The following is a 27644-nucleotide window of genomic DNA, read 5'->3' as shown; positions in this document are numbered from 1 at the left end:
ACAAAAAAACAAAAACATACTGTAATATACACAAATCTCAACCTCCCCCAATAAACCAGTAATTTTTTTTGAGCCAGAGCTACTTCTGCCCCTTTAGCCACACCACCACGTGTGCACACACTGCACCTTGGGGGAGTGGTTGGTGATCCATTTTGGGGGGTGGCCATCTGGCTACTCACCGCCGACACACTTGGTACTTCAGGAAAGTAGCCCTTTGGCCTGTGAGTTGGCTTGTGAGGTCACTAAGGGCTTCTGTTTGGGCCTGAACTGCTTGTCTAATATCAAGCAGCCTCATGTCTATCTGATGGGCCATTCAGGTTCGCATACATCTGGCCACATTTGTTACTTTACGCAGCTGCTAATATTGTTCAATTGCTGCATCTGTGTGGCCATAAATTGGAGTTGATGCTCCTGGAAGCTATCCAGTGACTGGGCAATCTCCTCCTCAGACTGCATTGGCTGAGGTGTGGGTGTGGGCTGTGGTGTGGCCTGCTGCTGACCTCACTATCCATGACTGGTGTAGTGTCCTCATGCGGCAACAGAGGGTCAACCAGGGTGAGATAATTTCATGATCTTCTGGAAGGTCCTCAATCGCCACTGGCCTTGGGGGAGCTGCATGAGAAGAACCTTTAAAGTAGAAAAAATTGTTACGTTTACATACTTTAAAATTTCTAAATTGTCCCTCCTAACAATTCATGACATGCAGATCTCCTTGCTTGGGCACAAGTGGTTTCATTATCACTTCATTAAATTATTGTTTTTCCCACAATGCAAGCATGGTTTTTACCGTCATTTTTTATGGGAAGTTTGCAACTTGACAGGGGTGTGGATCATTAGATCGACAGTGTCTAGGTCGACAATGATTAGGTCGACCACTATAGGTCGACAGTAACTAGGTCGACAGGGGCTGAAGGTCGACAGGGTTTCTGGGTTGACATGTTCTAGGTCGACAGGTCAAAAGGTCGACATGAGTTTTTCATGTTTTTTTGTGTCGTTTTCTCCGTACAGTGACCGGGAAGCCCAATTTGTGCACCGTGTCCCCTCGCATGGCTCGCTTCACTTGCCATGCTTCGGGCAAGGTGCCTCGATGCGCTCGGCACAGGTTACAGTTCCTAATCGTAGTCCGCGTGGATCGTTAAGTATGAAAAAGTAAAAAAAAAGAAAAATTTTTGAAAACTGATGTCGACCTTGTGACCTGTCGACCTAGAACATGTCAACCTAGAAACCCTGTCCACCTTGAAAACATGTCGACCTAGTGACTGTCGACCTATAGTGGTCGACCTAGGCACTGTCGATCTTCAGACCGGATCCCCTTGACAGACACCTCTCTGCTGCTGTTAGTAATTTGATACACCATAATTTTGGCCTACTTATTTTCAATATTAAACTCATTAAAGTACCGTATTACCGTCTTATTATGTACCCTTAAAAACTCCTCCACATATGTTAGGGTCTCCTGCCCTGTGCTGCCACGTCGTCATGGCAACCGGGAGACAAGTGCTAGCGGAGTGACCTGAGCGCAGCGGATACTCCGGTTCGGGTCTTTTGCTGTGCAGTGGTTATAGGCTCTGTGCACGGCAGGGGATCCGGTGCTGGTTTTTGTGCTCACAGTCTGTGAGGTCTGAGTGGGGCGTGGACAGCACCTGCTTTATAAGGCCTCTTCTCAGGGTAAGCAGATGCTGCTGAATCTTTGTTGGTTAGTCAGTTCCTGAAAGTTAACCAGTACTGTGTAGCTTTGTATTTGTTTGTTGCTTACTGCAAATAGGCCTGGGGATTTGGTATTACACTCTGCCAATCCAGACCTAGCAGTAAGACTGGAGTCAGTCGTTTAGCTTGCTGGGGTTCTGTTACTACTCTGTGAACTTAGCAAGTTTGCGGCTGTATTCTAAGACTTGCCTGTCTAATCCTGTCTCACTGTGCTAGGTGTCAGGGGTCAGTTTAGTGGCAGTAAGCTGAACCTGTGCACTGCAAGTGAGAATTAGGATTGTGGAGACTCTCCTTGTGTCTATCATTCCATCTCTGACCAAGGAGTTTACTGCCACACCCGTTGGTAACCCTTTAGGGTTTTGCTGTTGCCCTTAGCAACAGCATTTCGGGTTCTCTACGTATTAAAACACAACATCTTGCTTTTCCCATCTGAGCAGTTCTTATACAAGGGAGATACCCAGTTCCTTAGCCTCTGGGCTTCTCTGTTCACTTTGTGTGTATTTTGTTACCCTATCACCTTCTGTGTACGTTATGTCATATTCCCCAGTCTGTCTGTGAGTCCATTTGTTTTGCATAACAGTTCAAACACCAGTACATTCCTGCAGGCACTGGAGTGCATAACAGTTCTGACACCAGTACTTTCCTGCAGGCACTGGTGTGCATAACATATTCAGCAGCCTAATACTCCTGTTGAAATTTTGTGGGAATATGGAGCATACCCCTCAAAATACGTTGCAACAGGTGGTCGATCAGGTGCAGGTCCTGACTCGACAATTTAATGATTTGTCCATTAAAATGCACACCTCCCAGGCTGCTGGCGGAGCTCCCGCAGCAGCAGCACCTGCAGGGGTTAAGGAGCCGAAAGTAAATCTCCCGGATCGTTTTTCTGGAGATCGCTCGCAGTTCTTTTGTTTCAAGGAGAGCTGCAAGCTATACTTCCGGCTTAGGCCTCAGTCTTCTGGGTCGGAGATTCAGCGGGTGGGCATAGTGATTTCCTTGCTACAAGGAGACCCACAGGTCTGGGCATATGGGTTGCAGCCTGACTGTCCGTCGCTTAAAAGTGTTGATGCTGTTTTTTTACGGCACTGGGCATGTTGTATGATGACCCTGACAAGACGGCCTCAGCCGAGGCTCAGATCTCGATCCTTAAGCAAGGGCGAAGGCCAGTTGAGGTTTACTGTACGGAGTTTCGGAGGTTGGCCCATGATACCCAGTGGAATGACCCAGCCCTGAGACACCAGTACCGAAGAGGTCTTTCTAACCAGATAAAGGACCAACTGGTACAATATCCCTTGCCTGATAGCTTGGATTTGCTCATGCAGTTATCCATCCGGGTGGATAGACGGCTGAGAGAGCGTAGGCTTGAAAGGGAGACTGAGATTTCCTTCCTTCCCAAGGGAACCTCAGACTCTGAGGAATTTTCAGAGGAGCCTATGCAGATTGGGGCTACCCGCCTCTCCTCGCGTGAGAAGACGCGGAGGAGACAGCAGGGGTTGTGTTTGTACTGTGGGAATAAAGGTCATGTGGTAGTATCATGCCCAGAAAAGCCGGAAAACTTCAGGGCCTGAGGGTGATGGGAAATATCCTGTCAGGCCAGAAGTCAGAATTTCCCAAGAAGACTTTTATCATTCCGGTGACCTTGAAGATCCTCGGTCAAACTGTCAAGACTGAGGCCTTTGTGGACAGTGGGGCCGACGGGGTTTTTATGGACCGCCAATTCGCCCTGAAACACTCTGTTCCCTTAGTACCCTTGGCATCGGAAATTGAGATTTGTGGGTTAAACGGGGAACCATTATCCCAAGGTAAAATTACCTCTTGCACTAGCCAGATTTCTTTGTTTATTGGAGCCACACACTCTGAAAAATTGTCCTTTTATGTGACTGTCTGTACTTTTGCCCCATTGGTGTTGGGGTTACCCTGGTTAAGGGCCCACAATCTTTAATTTGACTGGGTCTCTGGGGAGATTCTTAGTTGGGGTACTGATTGTTTCAGGAGTTGCTTGAGCCTTCCAGTCAGGCTCTCGCAGCTAAGTTTGCCAGGATTGCCAGGGTGTTATGCAGATTTTGCGGACGTGTTCTCCAAAAAAGTTGCAGAGGTACTACCTCCCCATCGCCCCTATGACTGTGCCATTGATTTGTTGCCAAATGCTAAGCTTCCCAAGAGCAGGTTGTACTCCCTGTCACGTCCTGAGACTCAGGCTATGGCAGAGTACATTCAGGAGAACTTGGCTAAGGGATTTATCAGACCTTCACAGTCTCCAGTTGGGTCGGGGTTCTTCTTCGTTGGTAAAAAGGACGGTTCGTTGCGACCCTGCATCGACTTCAGGGAATTGAACCGTATCACGATTAAAAACTCATACCCACTGCCTCTCATTTCGGTCTTGTTTGACCAGCTTCGTACTGCCACCATTTTTTCTAAGATTGACCTACGCGGTGCGTACAATCTAATCCGAATAAGAGAGGGGGATGAATGGAAGACTGCCTTTAATACCCACTCAGGGCATTATGAATATTTGGTGATGCCTTTTGGGCTCTGTAATGCCCCGGCAGTCTTCCAGGATTTCATGAATGATGTGCTCAGGGAATATTTGGATAGATTCTTAGTTGTATACTTAGATGACATCCTAATCTTCTCCCATTCCCTGGAGGAACATCGGAAGCATGTACGCTTAGTCCTCCAGAAACTCAGAGACCACCGGCTTGGGGCGAAGCTGGAGAAGTGCGAATTTGAAGTTCAGCAAATCGCATTTCTAGGATATATTATCTCCCCAAAAGGTTTCCAAATGGAGGGTTCCAAGGTACAGGCAGTCCTGGATTGGGTGCAGCCCACTAGTTTGAAGGCGCTTCAGCGTTTCCTGGGCTTTGCGAATTTTTATAGACGATTTATCGCTGGATTTTCGTCTATAGTGGCGCCCTTGGTGGCACTCACTAAGAAAGGGGCGGATGTTGCTCACTGGTCTTGTGAGGCTAAAGCGGCTTTTGCCCGTCTCAAAAGGGAATTTGTTTCGGCCAAGGTGCTGCGACACCCAGATCCAGAGCGTCCTTTTGTGGTGGAGGTGGATGCCTCTGAGATGGGTATTGGGGCAGTGCTTTCTCAGATGGGAGTGTCTGATAATCGCCTTCATCCCTGTGCTTACTTTTCCCGTAAATTTTCGCCTGCCGAGATGAATTATGATGTGGGTAACCGGGAATTGTTGGCTATTAAGGATGCACTCGAGGAGTGGAGACACTGGCTTGAGGGGGCTAAGTTTGTGGTCTCAATTCTCACTGACCATAAGAATCTGGCATATTTAGAGTCAGCGAAGCGTCTCAATGCCAGGCAGGCACGATGGGCTTTGTTTTTTGCTCGCTTTAATTTTTTGATAACATATCGCCCTGGGTCAAAAAACATCAAGGCTGATGCGCTCTCGCGGAGTTTTGCTCCAATCCAGGAGACCACCGAGGAGACGTTGCCCATTGTTTCCCCATCATGTATTAAAGTGGGCATTACCCAGGACCTCTTATCATTAGTCCTTAGAGCACAGGAGCAGGCTCCTCCAGACCTTCCGGTAGGTCTTTTGTTTGTGCCTCCTAGGTTAAGACAGCGAGTGTTCCTGGAATTCCATGCCAAGAAGTCGGCAGGTCACCCGGGTATTGCCAGAACTCAGGAGTTGCTATCTAGGGCGGTGTGGTGGCCCTCGGTGGCTAAGGATGTGGATCAGTGGGTTCGGGCATGTGACATCTGTGCCCGAAATAAGACTCCTAGAGGGGTTCCTGTTGGCCCATTACATCCACTCTCTATCCCATCTAAGCCATGGACCCACATTTCAATGGATTTTGTGGTGGACTTGCCCAAATCCTCGGGGATGACAGCCATCTGGGTTGTCGTTGACAGGTTTTCGAAGATGGCGCACTTCGTTCCACTGGTTGGGCTGCCATCGGCCAGACGCCTGTCTGAATTATTTATGCTGCATGTTGTGCGTCTCCACGGGTTGCCACTTGATGTGGTCTCTGACCGCGGATCCCAGTTTGTGGCCAAATTCTGGAGGGCATTTTGTTCCGATCTCCAGATTTCGGTCAGCTTGTCGTCAGGCTACCATCCGCAGTCTAATGGGCAGACTGAAAGGGTGAACCAGTCCTTGGAGCAGTTCCTCAGGTGTTATGTCTCCAAGTGTCAGACTGACTGGGTTGCTCATCTGTCCATGGCGGAGTTTGCCTATAACAACGCGGCTCACTCTGCTACAGGGATCTCTCCCTTCCTTTGTGTGTATGGGCATCATCCTAAGGCCAATTCTTTTGACCCCCTGGACTCCACGCCTGGTGGTTCCTCTGTGGTTTCGGTCCTTAGAGGTATTTGGCGGAAAGTGAAGAAAGCCCTTGTGTCTGTGTCATTAGTGACCAAAAGGGTTTTTGATAAGCGGAAAAGACCCTGCAGCTTCAAATTAGGAGACTTCGTCTGGTTGTCTACCAAGAATTTGAAGTTGAGACAGCCATCTCATAAGTTAGGCCCCCGGTTCATCGGCCCTTATAAGATCACCAGGGTTATCAATCCGGTGGCATTTCAGTTAGATCTGCCCCGTTCTTTGGGTATCAATAAAACATTTCATTGTTCCCTTTTAAAACGGGCGATTAGTAATCCTTCTTCCAGTGGAAGACCTTCCCCTCTTCTGATACGTGGCCAGAGGGAGTTTGTTGTTGAAAGGATTCTTGACTCCAAGGTGGTTCGGGGTCGGCTGTCATTTTTGGTGCACTGGAAGGGGTATGGCCCGGAGGAGCGGTCGTGGGTGCGCAGTTGTGATCTTCATGCCCCCAGACTGATACGCTCTTTCTTCTCGCAGTTCCCCGATAAACCCAGTGGTAGGGGTTCTTTGACCCCTCGTCAGAGGGGGGGTACTGTTAGGGTCTCCTGCCCTGTGCTGCCACGTCGTCATGGCAACCGGGAGACAAGTGCTAGCGGAGTAACCTGAGCGCAGCTGATACTCCGGTTCGGGTCTTTTGCTGTGCAGTGGTTATAGGCTCTGTGCACGGCAGGGGATCCGGTGCTGGTTTTTGTGCTCACAGTCTGTGAGGTCTGAGTGGGGCGTGGACAGCACCTGCTTTATAAGGCCTCTTCTCAGGGTAAGCAGATGCTGCTGAATCTTTGTTGGTTAGTCAGTTCCTGAAAGTTAACCAGTACTGTGTAGCTTTGTATTTGTTTGTTGCTTACTGCAAATAGGCCTGGGGATTTGGTATTACACTCTGCCAATCCAGACCTAGCAGTAAGACTGGAGTCAGTCGTTTAGCTTGCTGGGGTTCTGTTACTACTCTGTGAACTTAGCAAGTTAGCGGCTGTATTCTAAGACTTGCCTGTCTAATCCTGTCTCACTGTGCTAGGTGTCAGGGGTCAGTTTAGTGGCAGTAAGCTGAACCTGTGCACTGCAAGTGAGAATTAGGATTGTGGAGACTCTCCTTGTGTCTATCATTCCATCTCTGACCAAGGAGTTTACTGCCACACCCGTTGGTAACCCTTTAGGGTTTTGCTGTTGCCCTTAGCAACAGCATTTCGGGTTCTCTACGTATTAAAACACAACATCTTGCTTTTCCCATCTGAGCAGTTCTAATACAAGGGAGATACCCAGTTCCTTAGCCTCTGGGCTTCTCTGTTCACTTTGTGTGTATTTTGTTACCCTATCACCTTCTGTGTACGTTATGTCATATTCCCCAGTCTGTCTGTGAGTCCATTTGTTTTGCATAACAGTTCAAACACCAGTACATTCCTGCAGGCACTGGAGTGCATAACAGTTCTGACACCAGTACTTTCCTGCAGGCACTGGTGTGCATAACAACATAACAATGAGCAGATCAGATTATACCACATTACAGTGCCCCCTTACTGATATACCATCCACTACACATACTTCTCACAAAAAAAAAAAGTCACACAATTCTGGCTGCCCAATAGAACACACACAAATGCGTACCAGGCAAAACAAGAAATTTATGAGCAACTAAATAACCTGGTAGCAGTCCCCCTAAGCCTCTGGGACCCAAAAGCAATGGTGCCCCTTGCACCCACTTTAATTAAGCCAATGATTTTTGTACTCACCAGCCTCACTGACGTGCGTTTGTGTTTTTGCTGCTCGAGAAGAAAACATCCTCTGTGGTGCAGCTAAAGAACGGGGAAAAAATGGTTAACATTAAACATGTTTGCAAATGGCATTTCCTCTGCTAGGGATGCTCACACTCACGTGTTTTTAGCATTACATTTAGTGTTATTTCATTCATAATAATTTTTTTAAAATAAAAAATAAATAAAAAAAACAATAACACTAAAGGGACCTACACACTGGGCAACATTTTAGAAAGATATGAAAGATATCGTTAAAAAATTAATGATATATAATTCATATCATTCAGTGTGGAGGCACCAACGATGAACAATGCGCGTACCCACAGTCGTTCATCGTTGGTCTATCGTTTATCATTGCAAGCCAATTTGGATGATATTGATGCTTGCAATGTCAAATCGTTCAAATCGTCCATACAAATCGTTCAGTGTGTATGCAAAAAATTGTTACTGAAAAATCGTTCATCATTCAAATCGCCAGGGTATAGGGCCTATAAGTTCACACTGAAACAGGTTAGTACAGTTAAAAGGAATAAACCTGTTTGATTACTCATCACATCGGCTTTAGGCTAGAGGACGGTCCGTATCCTCAATATGTGTTCCCAGGAGGATTTCGGGTGGGATCACCTGCTTCAGCTCCTCATAGGACATATAGTGAAAAGGTGCTGCATGCCCACCCCCTGTCCTCCGTGCCTTATGGAGCTCCGATGTCTTCTTCGCTTGACGTCGTTGAAATGCTTTTTTACGTTCTCCACACCCCGATGGCAGGAGCTAACAGCATTAACGGCATCAGTGATGGACTTCCACATTGCCTTCTTGCGCGCCTCAGTGGTCCAGTGAGACTGCGCTCCATGAAGGCGGTTAAGCACTGGTACCGTAGCGTGCACATGCACAATTTTCAATATAGCTGAAGCGCACATTCCAGCCAGTGTGCGTCTTCCCGAGGAGAGACACAGCAGGCTCTTCATCCTCCTCATCCTGTGTCTCCTCCTGCTCCTCACCACTTTCCTCCTCCTCAGTCTCAGGCTAGGTGACAAACATCTCCTCCTCTTCCTGGCTCTCCCCACCCTTAACTCAGCTGGTATAGCTGCTATCAAACAAACAAGCTCTCTCTCACTAATACATCCTCCACTTCTTCACTGTTTTCTTCCAAAACTTATCAAAGTACAAAATGGCTGAGTGGGACTTTTATATAGGTACAACTCAGACGACTTTTGGGGTCCAATGGATTACTTTCTTTTAAACTCGAGTAACTCGCATAATGTAACTCGCATTCTGGTTTGCGAGATTTTCGCGGGCTTACCTGTGAGAAACCTCACTTGATGTCACATGCGAGTTATGTGGTACTCAGAAACCTCGCACCCTATTACATAGTGCAAGTTACGGATCATACTTACAGCGAATATAAGAAGGTAACTTGGTACTGGGCTGGGACTAGCTTACTTTACTTTACCAGGCTAAACTGGTATCGCTGGTAGCTGGTCTGGAACCAGTATGGAAGACAGCTGAGTTGCAACCAGGATTGCTGGAAGCAGGGCCGGATTAAGCCTTGGGGATGCCCGGGGCACTTAAGACAAGGGGGCCCCCACCGATGGAAGGTGGGGAAGTGTATTTTAAATTGTGCATACCTCCCAGCATGACCCATTCCAGGAGGGACAAAATGCTCTCTATCTTGACTTCCCTCTTAATATATGAATTGTGTCACCTGTGTTGAGCTATTTAGTAGATAAGAAAGGTGTTTCAACACTGGTGATTGCAGTCATAACTTAAGACAGCATGTTATCCCTCCAGGACTGGGTCATGTTAGGATGTATGGATTTTGTATATTAAATTTAACCCAATGGGATATATTAGATTAAAACTAATAGTTTAATAATGCCTGGGTACTGTTTATAGCTCCACCTAATTGATTGACAACTATTTTATAACATTTTCATGTAGTGGAACAAAGACAACTTAAACAACCATAGAATACATATAGAAAAAAAAATCTATAATTTATATTATCACATGCAAGAATAGCAGCAGCAGCCTCTCTACTACTTACACACTGGTAAAGGACCCAGGAAGACTCTGTATGTGTGTGTCTCTCTCTAGATCCTCATTAGATAACAAATTATACAGGACTCATACAACCCAGTCAGGCAGGAAGAGATGCAGGGATCCCTGTGTCCCTTACAGCTTTCTCCACCCTCGTATCTTTCCTCTGGTCATAAGGCTCAATCGGTAGCTCATAGAACCTAATACTTTGCGTGCAATGTATACTGTCCTACACATATTCTGGCTGTCTTGTTCTGCTACTACATGAGAGGGCAAGCTAGCGATGTCGGTGTACTCTGGCTGGGGGGCCCCCTAACAAAGGGGGGCCTGGGGTACAGTATGCCCTGCGAACCCCCCTTAATCTGGCTATGGCTGGAAGCAGTAATTCTACTAGTCTGTTGAGAGCTGATCACTGAGCCAACTAGGCTGGAACTGCTATCGCTGGGTTCAGCAGTGCCGCAGGGCATATTAGAACTGATAACTGATCTTCCCAAGCTGGAAATAGTATTGCTGGGAACAGTAGTGTTGCAGAGCAGGTCAGAGCTAGAAACTGAATTAACTAGGCTGGAACTGGTATTGCTGGGAGCAGTAGTACTGTGGAGAAGGTTAGAGCTGATAACTAAACCAACCGGCCTGGAACTACTCTTGTTGGGAACAGTAGTGCTGCAGAGCAGGTGAGAGATGGAAACTGAATTAACGAAGCTGGAACTGGTATTGCTGGGAGCAGTAGTACTGTGGAGCAGGTTAGAGCTGTTAACTGAACCAACCAGACTGGAACTGGTCTTGTTGGGAACAGTATTGCTGCAGACCAGGTGAGACATGGAAACTGAATTAATCAGGCCGGAACTGGTATTGCTGGAATCGGCAGCACTGTGGAACAGGTCAGAGCTGCAACCAGATAGCAGTATTACTGAAGCTAGAGCCTGATCTGATAGACCAGGAGCAAAGATAGATAGCGACATTGCACTTTCAACATGCCAGCACTTCAGGAAGCATTTTTTATAGGGGCCACTGTGCTGTGATTAGAGGCTGGAGTCATGGGATCCAGGCTAAGCTCACAATTGGCTAGAATGCGGTCAAGTGACTGTTCCCAAGATTGCGGCGCCCAGTAACTGGAGCCGGCAGGAGAACACTGTGAGAACGCTCTTGGTCCACATGCAGCATCGCAGCAGAATCAGCATAGTCCAGCAGTAAGACAATGGGCACCCTGGAATCCCCTAAAGAGGCGTGCGCACCAGCAGATAAGTAAGTGCTAAGGAGCGGGAAGCTGGGACCTGACAGTGTACGTTTTGGGGTCAATTCAATTTTGGGGCGATGGAAGAGAATTGCCATTGAAAAGATGTAGAAACTCCGGCAAAAGTTGCCTCCTTGCGTCCAGATCTCTCCCCGTACTCGTTAATTTTTAGATGCAGCCCTTTGGGTCTTCAAACAAAAATCAGTGAGTCCGGTGCTACCATGAGAGCTGCAGGTAGCTGTACATATTCACGGATGTGAGTAAATCACATTTAATTAGAGTCCTCAACATAGACAGTGCCCCTAATTCCAAATTTTATTCTAATTGCATTAAAATTGGATATATGAGAAGCAATGTACTTTGTGATTGGGGATAAATAAAATTACATTATTCTGTACTCTAGAGAAGGATAGGATGATCCCTCTTTCAAATGACCAAGCTCCCATCTTTCTAGTGGGGAAGATATTGGGACTAAAAGTCCCTCTCCGTATTCTCCATCATATTTTTCAAAAGTGATGTTGCACACATGCATTACAACGTCACTTCCTGGTCCTCCTCCCCCGTTGCCTGTGCTCCCCAATAATCACCAGAATCAGTGGGTAGAAGGTAGTATTCTTTTCTTTTTTTCAATACTCACATCGAAATTTGAAGAAGATTGCTTTAGTTCTTTGATCTTTGAAGGCATTTGCTCTAGGGAAAGTCTGGGGGCATGGTAAATGCACAATATAAAGTACTTTATTTTATTTGTCATTGATCAAACAATAAAATATTGTACAGAACAACGAAATTTCAACCAGAGCAGCTACATATGCATATTAGTCAGAACAGAATAGATATTAGAACTCTCCAGTCAGGTTCATCCTTACTATTACTGAAGGGAAAAAACTGTTTCTGAACCGTGAAGTTCTGGATTTAATACAGCGGAAACGCCTTTTCGAAGGCAGTAGAGCAAACAGACTGTGGAATGGATGGTCACAATCCTTTAAAATACTATTTCCTTTCCTCATAATATGCTTAAAATATACCTCCTCTACTGTAGGCAATTCAGTCCCAATAACATTCCCAGCTGTCCTAACCACTCTTTCCAACAACTTACGAGAAGTTCAAATACTTTCAGTTACACAATAAAAATTCAATAAATGTTTTTTTAGACAGATTAGCCGCCTTCAATTTCCTCAGAAAATACACGCGCTGTTGCACCTTCTTAACCATCGATAAAACATTAGAACTCCAGGACAAGTCATCAGTGATTATAGTGCCCAATAATTTAAAACATTTCACCCTTTCAACCTCCAGATTAGCAATAGATAATGGCAACAGGTTAGATCTATTCGTTTTTCTGAAATCAATAATGATTTCTTTGGTCTTTTTTTTTATTTAACAGTAGGCTATTTACCTCCCCCCAACTGACCAACCTAGCCACCTCCTCACGATACATAGACTCATCTCCATTCGATATAAGCCCCACAATATGTAAATGTCCCACAAACAAATACTTGGGCCATTAATTAATTCTCAGCTGCCTAAGTGATGCTGGCCGGGAGCCATAAGAGTTAACTTCATACTTGCCTACCCTCCCGGAAGCGGCGGGAGACTCACGATTTAAGGGGTAGTCCCACACAGCCCCAGAAGAAAAGATGGCTGTCCCACATCTTGCCTCCCTCCCACCACTACCTGGTGAAGCTGGCAGAATGAAGATAAATGCACTGCAAATGCAGCGACGTTGTGAACGGCTAAAAGACGTGAATGCATCATTTAGTCCTGTTCCCTACCCGTGGACCCGCAAATCGAGGGCATTTCCCCATCTTGTGGGTGGGGCCTAATGACATGACAGTCCAGCCACGTTCCCCAGAAGTCGCCTGCTGCACCTCCTCTATAGGCTTTTCCCGAAGAGGAGACAAAAATAGTATGTTTATCTTACAGCTTCGACAGACCAGTATCAGGGATGTGCACATGTGTCACCCAGCTAGCTGCTTCATGCATAGCAGTGGAACTGAAAGCCCAGTTAAAAGGTAGAAAAGGATGACAGGGTCAAAAGGTTAACAAAGAAGTGGTCAGCACAAAAAAGGTTGATACAAGTTTTTTAATTTTTTTGGGTGTCATTTTGTATGTTTCATCATCTGTGGCCACAATAATACCCCTTTCACACCGCAAATATATCCTGGGATATTGCCGGGTTGAGCCAGCTTGACGCGGGTCAAGGTGCAGTCTAAAAGCACCACTTTTGAATATCCCTGGTCGAGTAACCCTGCATTTCAACCCGGTATAAAAGCAGTGTTAAACACGGTTTGGATCCGAGTCAATGTGCACTCTAAAGTGTCCAACCCAGGTTATCCAACCCTGCATTCATGTAACAGTGCTGATTGGCTGTTCTTTGTGTGCCTTGATGATGTCAGCAGCCTGAGCGCTGCTACACAGGAGAGAACAGAGAGCATTAAGAATTAGGGGTGAGGCAGAGATTGCTAGGCAGCTTACGGCATACCTCCCAACTTATTAATAGTACAAAGAGAGACCTTGGGGCGTGCCACGCGTATGCGCACCCGAAAAGGGTGTGTGACCTATATGAAAGGGGCGTGGTCTAGTGGCAGAGCTTTGATCGCGAGTCACGCCCCCTTGTACCGTCACTGAGGGGTCATGCCCAGCACTCTCTGAGCTGCTGGCATGCCCCCTCTGTCACCTGCACAGCGTCAATTCACCTCTGTTCTGCTAAGCAGTGCAGCAGTGACACTAGCCTCCCAATTGGGCCCCCCCACCGCAGGACACTGCAGCCCGTGGGACAGTCCCAAAAAAAGTGACTGTCCCGTGAAAAACAGGACAGTTGGGAGGTATGTTACTGGAACAGTTAAAGATACAATTGTATATAAAAACATAGCTCTGTCAGCCATGATTCCTGCAATGCTGTGAGCCGTCCCCACCCTCTCATTTTGTCCCCTTCTGACACTTCATCTTTCTGAGCCAAAAAGAGTTAATTTAAAATGACATCTATGGTGTTTTAATTGCTGACCCGGGTTGAGTTAAAAGGAGCCAACCCTGCAATAACCCGGGTTGAAAGTGTAGTGTGAAAGGGTCTGACCCGTGTCCGACCCGGGTCGGACCCAGATTCAAAATACCGGCTCAGACCCAGGTTTAGCGGTGTGTAAGGGTTATAAGTGTAAACGTGTACCCTTGCGGGCTCGCTTCAGTCACCACACTTCGCTTGCCGCACTTCGGGCAAGATTGCTCGCTTACTATTATAAAAGTTTAAATATATGTCAAAACACCCAAAAAACTTGTGTCGACCATATGTGTGTCAACCATTGTCATGTCGACCTTTTGTACATGTCGATCTTAAGCACTGTCTACCTTTTATGTGTCGACCATTTAAACCTGTCAACCTTTTGACCATGTTGACCTAATGCATGTTGGCCATATGATGTCGACCTATTGACTTTCTAACTAGACAAGTGGTTCCCAAACTTTTTGGAATCATGGCACCCCAGAGAATCAGATTTTTTTTCATGGTACCCCTAGGCCAAAAGTTTCTTATTGAGAAATACAGAAAAAATATGAATTTAAGTAAATTTTATTTATATGTCATCCTTAGGCTCAGTTATGTGATGAGGGACAGGGTTCACTTCTCTTTTTCCACATATTATTTGATTGACAGCCACCAGCTCTGGTTTTGCCTATTACATTGACCATAAATAATTTGTATTGGTCCTGGACTACCAACCCAGGGCACCCCTGCAAGTGTCCCGAGGCACCCCGGGGTGTCACGGCACACAGACTGGGAACCACTTGGAACCAAAATTAATTACTGGTAACAACTTAGTTTTTAGTAATTTTATTATAGTAACTAGTTACCACCCTATCAAAATGACCAAACAACATTAACAGTAATGTCAGCGCCCGCGACTGTCCACACCTGAGCGGAGCAACACTTGAAATGCTCTGTCGGGCGCATTCCATCTAGTGGCTATCGGCGTGCACAACACTTGAATTCCCACATTGAGGGAGCGTTAGCCTTTTATTATATACGATCGGATGTAACATCTTAATTTATTTTATCAATGTGATGTGCTGCGCCATTCCATATAGGTGCAAGGGAAAACTTCGATGTTGGCAATGCCATAATTGGCCGATATGTACATAGCCAACAATTGCGGCGATGACGGGTGGCACATTGCGCAGAATTGAATCCCCCCTTAGAGTGTGATATTGTTAGCAGGTACTAGATACTAGTAATATATTATAGATGGTACAGGATGCAGTGGTGCAAGTATGCGGGTACGCTTGGGTATGGCGTATCCTTAAGAATTTGGCAGCGGGTACGCAGTAACATCTGCCACACACTTTGCATTGCCACAATTCTAAGTGCCACAAAGCAACAAGACCATGGTGCTTGGCAGCATGACGGCTCCTCCCACTTTGTCGGGGCTACCGGGAGTGTGACAGAGGCTGTATTTTCCTGTTATAATGGAGGCATTACTATATATTGTTATTAAATTGGGGGTATCACTATATATTTCTATTATACTGGAGATATCACTATATATTTCTATTATACTGGAGGCATTACTATATATTTTTAGCCTTGCCTCCGGAATCCCCCAAAAAAGGGGCTGCATCATGTGGCCACGCCGCTAGTGTCATGTAGCCACTCCCAATAGCAGCATGTGGCCACGCCCCATCACTACACATGACCACACCCATTTTTCGTCACTCAGTACCCATAAGAAAATATTTCTACTTGCACCACTGACAGGATGGTGCAGAGAGGATGTAGTGCTGTCGTGGAATATGAAATGATTTGTTTGTCTGACGAGAGCAGTACAGACAGCTGAGGTTAAGGTTTGAGCCAGTACAGCCAGCACCAAAGGGCAGTGCAGGAGTATGGAACAGAGTGCTAGTGGTAGTGATGCTGTTCCAAGCACTGATTCCAGGGTTCAGGGAGGAGAGCTACAGAATGCAAGCCCCAGAGATGCAGTGCAAGCACAGCCGGTTAGCTGTGACGTGGAAGAAGGACAGCCATGGAGTGTGAGGGTGCAAAGCAGACAGCCCCAGAGATCCAGCAGCACGGTGCCAGACAAAATACTTTCACCACTAACATGCAAATTCCCTACAGTTCTCCATACAGAGTACAGCCAGACATTACTGTGCAGAGGCACAATTTCACACCCTGGAGTTTATGCAGCTGTTTATCTCAGGCATACCTTTAGTGTTTAGTTTTTGAACAAACAAATTTCTAGGCTCAGCAGTTTATAGCCAAGAATCCCACATCCAGGTATACGGGTCTACAGTATATACTAAAGTGGACGGAGAAAAAGTACCAGCCAATCGGCTCCTAAGTTTTCAAACACAACCTGTAACATAGCAACTAGTAACTGATAGGCTGGTACTTTGTCTCTGTCCACTTTATCTCTCTCCAAAGCTTAGTACATAGACCCCCATAGAGAGCTGGAAGTCAACCACTATGTTAGTTCTCTTAAGCTTTTAGCTTGGCAATACAAAAAAAATGGAATTGTGGTCTCATTGGACTACAAACCCAAATGTCATATGCCCACATGTCCTGCAGTGATGATCAAGTCAGATTATTCCATTGAGGTGTCATTAAAGAAGCAGGCAGACACTAGTACAGTAGCACCACAATAATTACATGAAAGCTAACGTAGGGATCCCTTTAATTTATACACTAAATGAGTTAGTAGTAGGTATATTAGGGACCCTTCTAATGAGGTTCACCTTGACGTGGTGGATGGCATTCATTTTTGGCCAAACGTGCTAAAAACCTAATTTAGGGGGTAATTCCAAGTTGATCGCAGCAGGAAATTTTTTAGCAGTTGGGCAAAACCATGTGCACTGCAGGGGAGGCAGATATAACATGTGCAGAGAGAGTTAGATTTGGGTGGGTTATTTTGTTTCTGTGCAGGGTAAATACTGGCTGCTTTATTTTTACACTGCAATTTAGATTGCAGATTGAACACACCACACCCAAATCTAACTCTCTCTGCACATGTTATATCTGCCTCCCCTGCAGTGCACATGGTTTTGCCCAGTTGCTAAAAAATTTCCTGCTGCGATCAACTTGGAATTACCCCCTTATAGTCCACATTAATTGCAGAGTATACTAAAATGATATCAGTATTCTTAGTGCTTAGAGTGTGCACCTTCATTTTCTTTTTCCTGTATGGTACTACACATCTTAACATTGTAGCACCTCTTATTATGTTTCAAATTTAAGTGTGGAGTCCAAGCACCCCCCCTTTCCCCTTTACTATGTAGTTGTGTATATAGTTTGTCTCAAACTTAAAGTTTGAGAATCCTGCTTGGTATAGCACCCCTTCCATCTGCCCTTAATATTTTAATCAGCACATGTTCCCACATTGTTGTCTACATATTAGAATGGGTACTGTTATGGTAAGTTCTTGATAAATTGATACAATGTGTTAGGGACCCATCAGATGAAGTTCATCTTGACATGATGAAGGGGCATGCATTTTTGGCCAAACATGTGCTAAGATCCTCACTTATACTCCATGTTAATTGTAGAGTTTATTAAAATAGTTTTTACTAACATTAATCTTACAGTTTAGTTGCACCCACATTTTCTTTATTTTAGCCATGTCCTGCCTCAGCTGAGATATAACCCACTGGAGAATATGTATAGATACTGCATAAAGGATAAATTGACCCTAGCTGATCCACCACAAGGGTTAGACATATTTATGGATCACTGTAAAATGATAGATACTTGGGTAATCAAATGTGCCAAAGAGAATTTATGTAAAAAAATATCTATTCTTCCTGGAAGAGACAAAAATGGAGCCATACAAGTTGTCATTGTGAGATGTATACAGTATATTTACTAACAGATCCAGACCTATGGGGCTATTCAGAGAGCCTGCAGTTGACTGAAAATCATAACTGTGCATGTGCTTCGGCCGCAATGCAGGCGCAGACTTTCACTATGCGCAGAAGGATTGACAGGTGGCGAACAGTCGGGGGCAGCGCTGTGGCATTGGGCGGGGGTGTCATGGGAAATGCAGGCGTGTCAGGCGTGTCAGGGCCATTTTCAGGGGCCAGCCGATGACATTTCATGCGATCAGAAAAATGGCTGCCGTGCGTCTGCCTACGCAGCCATTCTGCGTAGGCACAGGTCAACCTCTATTTGAGCCCTCATTCAGTAAGGATTGCATTTGCAGAGCTGCTCACTGGCAGCTTTACAAATGCGATCCTTAGCAATGCAAATGCAGTTGGAAATGTGTACATACCTCGTTGCTGCATTTGCGATCGCAGCGCTATGACAGCGTTGCAGCCTGGAATCAAACATTGTAACTGTTCATCTGCAATGGCAAGCTGAGTAAGCCTCAGCTTACTCAGCCTGGCCATCATAGGTCAGCGTGCAAAACCATCCTCAGAAAATGGGGGTAATGCGCCCCCTGTTTGCGGAAACGCTGGCTACCCCCGTCCCCTTCACCCCCCCAATGCCTCTGCCTTTCAATCAGGCAGAGGTGTTCTCACTACTGCAATGCGATCTCAAGACCCGTTCTGCACAGAAAGGGTCCTGCACATGCGCAGTTTCACAATTATTGGGAACTGCGCTGAAGATCGCATAAGCGATCCATGCTGAATAACCGCTCTAGTACCATAAATGGGGACTCTCTGAATGAGGCATATATTTTCCATTTTGGATAAATCAATAAAGCCAGCTGAGGGCTGTCTCTGAGAAATGGTGCTTACACTGTGCCTACACAAACTTTTTTTGGATTTTGGCTCTATGGGAAATTTTGAGTAAAACAAATTTGTTAAGTGACAAAACATCCATACTGTAGGTTCACTACATTTGAAACTATTGATACATTTCCTATTGCCTCTGATCCTGTCAATAAAGAGATAAGGACCACTGAAAGGTGTCACAGAATATTGTCCTTAGATGTAGTCCGGTTCCCAAATATTCAGTTTGTCATGGGGATTCTTTGGATCATCTCACATAATCCCTCTATTAATTGGCAGACCAAAGAAGTATTAACATCAGAAATCTGATAGAACGGAGATGTGATGACTAGTGCCAGGTTCCTTTGGGGAACAGATAGTGAAGACAAAGATATGCAGCCAGGAGCAGAGGAGCCTTTCAACACGGCTCCTCAGAAGTAATATAAGGAGAGAAGGGAGTAGTTCTGGCAATGTTTTTGATCAATGAGTGTTTTGATTCCTTCTGATACGTCCTTCCAGTAATGTGCTAAAGTAGCCAGAAAATAAGTGGATGACAAAAGTGCTATCATAGTGTGTAACGGGAGTATGTGGTAACTCACCATTGTCCTACGGAGGTTATGTGAGAAACGTAGATGTTACCTGGTGCTGTTGTAGGTTCTGCTTATCTTGCAGGGGTTCTGAGGAAAGAGATGTAAAGTATAGTGCAGCTCAATGTATCCAATCATACTGCATTGCATAACTTATGTAGTATACTCACCCTTCATAGGATGGAAGAATTCTTTGGACATTCATTTAGAAACCCGGTTGTCCGTGCGTGTATTGGGATTCAATGGTTCAAAAAAAGATCCAATGCCAAAATATAACATTCTATAAAGCTAAATTATTGACATATGGCAATGTACAAAACTGAAAAATACTGTAGATATATAAAAATAAAACCAATTGAAAACAAAGGAAGTTTCTTATAGAAATGAAAGGGTAGGTAATAATAGTAGATGAAGCAGCAGCAATGTTTTATAGGGCATACGTCTGCTTTTTTTCTTGGTACATCTTCCAATATATCTTGGATGGATAGGTGGAACTCTGAATGACAATATCTTGGCCTATCGCCAATATTTTTTGGAGCACCTATGCCATGTATGAGCCATCCCGAGTACTCATGCATTGTATGCTGAACTTGATAAATGTGCGCACAAATCACAAACCATAGAATTCCTGGGATATATTATCTCAAGAGAAGGCTCTCTATGGATCATATCAAGATCTGAGCTATTGAAGAGTGCCACCACCCAAAGATGTCAATGCTGTACAGCTTTTTTTGGTGCTTTTCTAATTGCAGCGGATCATTCCTAAAACACTTTTCCAAAATTGTACGATATTCATCGGCACTTGCCGATGCTAGCGGGGAAAGGAGGGGGGGGGGTCGGCGGCGGGGAACGACGATGGCTGTCATTAATGAGGGCCTCCCTTATCTGTACATGTTCAGATGAGGGAGGGGGTCGTTAACGATGCGCGGGAGTGAGCATCGTTAACGAAATTGGCCCTTATTAAGACCTGATCGTAGCAGCAAATTTGTTAGCAGATGGGCAAAACCATGGGGGTCATTCCGACCCGATCGTACGCTGCACTTCTCCGCAGCCGTGCAATCGGGTTGGAACTGCGCATGGGCGGTGGCCGCATTGCGCAGGCGCGTCGTTGCCCGGCGACAGACGCCACTGGGCAGCAACACCACGAACGAAGAAAGCGGTCACAAGAAGATTGACAGGAGGAAGGCGTTCCGTGGTGTCAACTGACCGTTTTCTGGGAGTGGTTCGGCGAATTCAGGTGTGTCCAGGAGATTGGAGGGCGGATGTCTGACGTCAATTCCGGGACCTGCCTCGCTGAATCGATCGCACAGGGTAACCAACTATTACCCTGGTCTAATTCTACACAAAACTTTTATTGCATAGCAGGGCTGCACAAGCGTTTGCAGCCTTGCTATGCAAAAAAGCGTTTGCAGCCTTGCTATGCAAAAAAGCCCCATAGGCGGCGTCGAGTTGATCGCACAGGCAGCAAAAAGTTGCTACGTGCGATCAACTTGCAATGACCCCCCATGTGCACAGCAGGGGGGGCAGATATAACATATGCAGAGAGTTAGATTTGGGTGGGGTGTGTTAAAACTGAAATCTAAATTGCAGCGTAAAGGTAAAGCAGCCAGTATTTACCCTGCACAGAAACAATATAACCCACCCAAATCTAATTCTCTGCACATGTTTTATCTGCCCCACCTGCACTGCACATGGGGGGTAATTCCAAGTTGATCACAGCAGGAAATTTTTTAGCAGTTGGCCAAAACCATGTGCACTGTAGGGGAGGCAGATTTAACATGTGCAGAGAGAGTTAGATTTGGGTGTGGTGGTTCAATCTGCAATCTAATTTGCAGTGTAACAATAAAGCAGCCAGTATTTACCCTACACAGAAACACTATAACCCACCCAAATCTAACTCTTTCTGCAAATGTTATATCTGCCCCCCTGCAGTGCACATGGTTTTGCCCAATCGCTAAAAAATTTCCTGCTGCGATTAACTTGGAATTACCCCCATGGTTTTGACCATCTGCTAACAAATTTGCTGCTACGATCAGGTCTGAATTAGGCCCATTTGAGTGTACACACTAGACGAGATTGTAAAACATCTCACTCAGAATGGCCCTTCTGAGCGATATCTTTTACTGGGTGTAGTATGGTATGCCGGCGGCCAGGCTCCCGGCGCCCAGCATACCGGCGCTAGAATCCCGACAGCTAGGCGAGCGCAAATAAGCCCCTAGTGGGCTCACTGCGCTCGCCACGCTGTGGGCACGGTGTGCCACGCTATCTGTTCTCCCTCCAGGGGGGTCGTGGACCCCCAAGAGGGAGAAAAGGTGTCGGTATGCCGGGTGTCGAGATTCCGGCACCGGTATACTGTGCGGCGGGATCCCAACAGCCAGCAAACTGAAGACCACCCCTTTTACTTTCTCGTCTAGTGTGTATGGGCCTTAACACTTAAAAGAATTTCTTTCCAGCATGAAATCTTTTCATGCGGGTCCTGTACTGGTCTTCGAATCCTGTCCAGATTAAACTTGCATGCAAGCCTCTATTAGCCGATATGTGGTTTATCATTTGTTTCATAATGGCAAGCTGATGGCACAATGATAGATAAAAAAAAACATACTGGATTTTAGGGTCACGTTTGAGACCTTCTTCCTTTGTTATACTATCAATTATGTGGAGTTTGTATTGTTTTTAATTCTGTACTATCAGAGCCAGCCATAGGCTAGGCAGTTTAGGCAAATGCTAGGGGCATTTGAAAAGCCTAGGGGCATATGGGCAGACTGGACCTCTAAATTCTAATTAGTAATTTCAAGCTGTACCTTTACTGCAGCCACTGTAGCTTTACTGCACGGACGGTGGCCGGTGCAACAGTTTTTCTTGTTCATTGCGGCGCAGTGTGTGTGACATCATGACATCATGCAGCACCGCTTAGACAGGCAGAGCAGAGGAGCCCTGGCAGCAGGCAGCCAGAAGACAGCGTCGGGCAGCCAAAAACATCAAAGAAGGTAATTGCGGTGGCTGGAGAGACACTTGTGTGAGCTGGAGAGACACAAGGAGGAATAAAGCTGTGTGGGATGGGGAGCACAACACAATGGGGAAGAGGAGCACAGCACCACGATGCCATGCCATTCCAAAGAGACCACACCTCTTCGCCAAGGCCGTGTCCCTTTTTCATGTGTGTACTCACCTCCGAGTGGGGGCACCAGACATAATCTTCCTTAGGGCACTAAATTGGACAGCTCTGTGGGTGCTCCGGTTTGGGAAACTCCTAGTAAAACATCAACATATTGGGCGGGATGTACAAAAGTGTAAAATACGATAACACCCCAGAAAATCCAGTTTTCGGGTTTTTTACCGCATTTTCCATATGTACCATGCTCCAGAATGCGATGCATTCCGGAGCTTGGACTCGGTGGGTAACACCATCTTTGGGTGGCATTACCCATCTTTTTCACATTTCTTCCTGAGAGGTATCCAATTGGATCCCTCCCAGCACACCTCCCCACGGCCGCCGCTTCAATCTGCACATGCGCAGAAGGTCTCCCGGGTCCTAAATCTGGAAGTCCTTCTATTGCGAAGGACAGCTCTTATCGGGAGGGCTGTCCTTTACAAATCTCTTATCGGGAGGGCTGTCCTTTACAAATCTCTTATCGGGAGGGCTGTCCTTTACATATCTCTTATCGGGAGGGCTGTCCTTTACAAATCTCTTATCGGGAGGGCTGTCCTTTACATATCTCTTATCGGGAGGGCTGTCCTTTACAAATCTCTTATCGGGAGGGCTGTCCTTTACAAATCTCTTATCGGGAGGGCTGTCCTTTACATATCTCTTATCGGGAGGGCTGTCCTTTACAAATCTCTTATCGGGAGGGCTCTCCTTTACAAATCTCTTATCGGGAGGGCTGTCCTTTACATATCTCTTATCGGGAGGGCTGTCCTTTACAGATCTCTTATCGGGAGGGCTGTCCTTTACAAATCTCTTATCGGGAGGGCTGTCCTTTACAGATCTCTTATCGGGAGGGCTGTCCTTTACATATCTCTTATCGGGAGGGCTGTCCTTTACAGATCTCTTATCGGGAGGGCTGTCCTTTACAAATCTCTTATCGGGAGGGCTGTCCTTTACAGATCTCTTATCGGGAGGGCTGTCCTTTACAGATCTCTTATCGGGAGGGCTGTCCTTTACAGATCTCTTATCGGGAGGGCTGTCCTTTACAGATCTCTTATCGGGAGGGCTGTCCTTTACAGATCTCTTATCAGGAGGGCTGTCCGTTACAAATCTCTTATCGGGAGGGCTGTCCTTTACAGATCTCTTATCGGGAGGGCTGTCCTTTACAAATCTCTTATCGGGAGGGCTGTCCTTTACAGATCTCTTATCGGGAGGGCTGTCCTTTACAGATCTCTTATCAGGAGGGCTGTCCGTTACAAATCTCTTATCGGGAGGGCTGTCCTTTACATATCTCTTATCGGGAGGGCTGTCCGTTACAAATCTCTTATCGGGAGGGCTGTCCTTTACAAATCTCTTATCGGGAGGGCTGTCCTTTACAAATCTCTTATCGGGAGGGCTGTCCTTTACAGATCTCTTATCGGGAGGGCTGTCCTTTACAAATCTCTTATCGGGAGGGCTGTCCTTTACAAATCTCTTATCGGGAGGGCTGTCCTTTACATATCTCTTATCGGGAGGGCTGTCCTTTACAGATCTCTTATCGGGAGGGCTGTCCGTTACAAATCTCTTATCGGGAGGGCTGTCCGTTACAAATTCCTTCTTCTTATTATTTCTTGGTAGATACTGGTGTTATTTACGCCGGTATGTACCCGATTGGTGGCGGGATGTTCCACATTGAGGATGCAATGCTTAGTACATCCTGCCCATTGTTAGTATAACAAACCCCAAGTCAAATATCAGGTGTACATCTAATTTTGTTTATAAACACTATTTTTCCCACCACCATACTGTAGATATAGGTCAGTGCACGTTAGGATGCAAGCATGCCCCCATTGCAGTAAAAAACTTGTGCTTATTTTCCATAGCAAGAATATATTTCATTGATTTTAATCCCACTCTCAGTATTGTATTTGTTTATAATGATTCCACATCATATGGCTTTCCAAGTTTTTATGTCTAATACGCTATCATATATACTTCCTAAGACCTTAGAGGCCCAATGCAGAGGTGTATGCAGACCCGGCCATGGCTACATCTTTTTTTTTCACAACAGCGTCTGTATGCTAATGCCGCAAAGGGTCTGAGCCCACTGAGACTCCCACTGCCAGTGGCGCTATTCTGCCATGGTGTGCACTAAAATGCAACATTGGTCGCAACATCGAAACCTGCACCATCCCTATTGGTAGGTGCACATTTGCTGTCCTATGTCAGTGCTACTGCATCTATAGATATAGCCGCTGTCATTAGCACGCCCACATCTGGCTAGCCACATCCTCTTACCACCCAGGAACGCCCAATGAAAATCACTCATACAAATTTGTTCAGGACCATCATGTCTGACCAGTAAGACTATTGGTGTTCTTGTCTCTATTCTACCACGTCTCCTCACTGCCTGTCTTTTCTCCATACTGTAAAGACTCAGTTGTGACATAAATATCTGAGAGTCAGCATTGTTTTAAATCCAGACTAGAAGTTGGTGCTCAGCCAATACCTAATTTTGTCTCATTATTTTAATTATCAGTAGAATTTGCCTCTGCATTTCCAGCTTCTCTCATGAGATGTTCCTCATGTTTCTGCCTACTTCTATTCTGCACAGAGACTCCATAAATCATCACAACCCTCATATGGGCTTTGGATGTATCCTATAACACAGGCTGATCTGTCGATCCCTAATTTTTCAGGGAGAATTCCTGACACTTATTAGGAAAGTGCTCCTATTATATCAGTAGCTGCTATTATGATTACTACTAGCCATTGTGTTGTATGAGCATCCCAGTGTCATATACATGACATTTATAAAATGCAATGCAATGTAACAGATAAATAATATGATACCTGTACAGCCACATAACACCGTTTCCAATCTGTTTACAAACTGTGACCAAAAACATGCAGGAAAAGTTTAACAGAATCCTATAACATACATATTCAATATATAGTAAATTCTCAATGTAACAGCAAGGAATAAGTATAAATGGGCTAGTGTCTTGAAGACAAGTGCTCCACTTATGGCTTTGGCAGTTGAATTTCGGAGGTTTCCCCTTTGATCTCAATAAGCAGTGCCTCCACCTAGGTGCTGGCGGCCTGTGGACTATCACAGAAGTAAGCTCTTAATTTTGCATTAAAAAAATTCAACAGTCAGCACATAATTAAATTTTGGATTTAAAGATTATTATTCTATTTAAAAAACATATAGTTCATATTATTGAAGAGATAAGTTGGCAAACAACATTTCAGTTCCCAAGCCCGTTCTTCAGTGGATTCCCCATAGCACCCCCCCATCAAAGTAAGCACAAATATACCCTAAATAGACACTTGCTCTAGCCACTCCTTTGCCACCAGTTTGTAATCTTCAGCTACTTTTATTTGCCACCATCTTCAGCTTTCTGTGCCACCGCTCTTCTCTTCAGCCACTGTGAATTTTTAACCACTCTTTGCTATTATAAATAATTCAACAAATGAGTTGTTCTTTTACAATAGGTGATACACATATAGTAGATTGTTTGCTGTAAGTCATAGCTAGAGGGGTTTATGAGAATTTAGCATAAAGTTGTTTATTAACTGTGGGGGTTTTATAAGAATTACCCAGTTTATTTCTTCTTTAATATTGGTGGTGCAAACATAAGGCATGGGGCAGATGTACTAAGCTTTGGAGAGTGATAAAGTGGAGAGAGAAACTATCAACCAAGCAGCTCCTAACTCATGTTTCATATTTCAAACACAGCCTGTAACATGGCAATTAGGAGCTGATTGGCTGGTACTTTATCTTTCTCCACTTTATTCATCTCAATGGCTTAGTACATCTCCCCCACTGCAGTTATTCAATTTTGTTTGTTTAAATTTATCTTGACAGATCATCATATTCTAAAGGTGCATACACACGGAGCGATATAACTGAGCGATTTTGACTATATAGTCAAAATCGCTCAGAAAGTTAGTGTATATCGCTCTGTGTGTATACAGGCAGCGATAGCGATGCGCGTCCCCGCCAGGTCGCTATCGCTGGGAAAAATAGTCTGTGCAGGCAAGTCAATTTTGACTAGGTCGCTGCAAAAGTTAGTTAAAATCGCTCATGTGTTTTGTCCCTAGCGATTTTTCCCAGCGATAGCGATCTATAGCCACCCCCCGCCGCCCATTGTGTTACCTCGCGGAGGCTGAAGAAGGACAAGCCAGCAGCACAGCAAGCAGCGTTCAGGAGCTCCATACACTCGGGTAAGTATGCACACAGCTCCTCTCCTCAGCCTGGCTACTGGTTTGGGAGGGGAGGTAGGGAGAGGGGGGAGATGCCGCTCTGCAGTGTCAGGCCGGGGGAAGGGGGGTGGAGAGATGGCGCTGAATGTGTCACTGTAGACTGGCCGCGCACATTAGTGGTCAAGTCCGCGGAGTGTGTTCCCCCTCTGAGGCTGAAGTGCTGTGAGAGCCGCTGGCACAGCGTCATTGTACTGGCACTGTAGCTTAGATCATTACTCTGGCATCTGACTCACTCTGTGTCCGTGGAGCAGGACCAAGGTACATGAAGGGGGTTTATGATAGTGCTGTGCTGTCAGTCTATGGGGAAGGGGGGGAGTGATGGTGCTGTCCTGTCTATGGAGGGGGGGGGGGGGGGACTGTGATGGTGCTATGCTGCCTGCGGGGGGGGTTCGGGCGGATGGACGGACGGAGGTGCTGTTGTCCCGCCAGTCTATGGGCGGAGCATGGTGGTGCAGTACTGTCTGTCACTGGGGGGGGGGGGTTAGAGAATGATAGTGCTGTTCTGTATGTGGGGGTGGGGGTTACTGTCCTATCTGTCTATTGGAGGGGGGGGGTGATAGTTCTGGCTGTCTATGGGGAGGAGGAGAATGAGTGATGTCTGTCTATGGAAGGAAGGGGGCTGTTGGGGGGGAGGAATAATAGCTATTTCATAGCTTACAGTCTATGGAGGGGGTGGGGTGGTAGCTGTGCTGTCTGTTTATGGGGGGGTTGCTTGGGGGAATGATGGTGCTGTGGCTGTATATCTATAGAGGCTAGGGGGTTGCTGGGGGGGCAATTATGTGCCCGTGCTGTCCGTATATGGAGGGGGGGTTGCTGGGGTATGGGTTGGCTGCGCTGTCTGTATGTGGAGGGGGAGGGGGGTGCCGGCGCTGTCTGTATGTGGAGGGAGGGTGGGGGTGGATGCGCT

The 27644-nt window shown here is 45.9% G+C and overlaps 1 long non-coding RNA gene across 1 annotated transcript; it reads right to left on the bottom strand.

The window, feature by feature from the left end:
• LOC134993839 (uncharacterized) lies at positions 1-27053 on the bottom strand. Its single transcript, XR_010197349.1, has 3 exons — positions 26631-27053; positions 7771-7833; positions 1-627 (listed from the first exon to the last, which is right to left on the bottom strand). It is a non-coding gene; the product is annotated as an uncharacterized LOC134993839 (long non-coding RNA).
• Between the last annotated feature and the right edge of the window lie 591 nt (positions 27054-27644).

Source organism: Pseudophryne corroboree, chromosome 1, assembly GCF_028390025.1.
Source record: "Pseudophryne corroboree isolate aPseCor3 chromosome 1, aPseCor3.hap2, whole genome shotgun sequence".
Taxonomy (NCBI): domain Eukaryota; kingdom Metazoa; phylum Chordata; class Amphibia; order Anura; family Myobatrachidae; genus Pseudophryne; species Pseudophryne corroboree.
The sequence above is the reverse complement of the archived record's forward strand: the minus strand, read 5'-3'. Positions and strand labels throughout refer to the sequence as shown.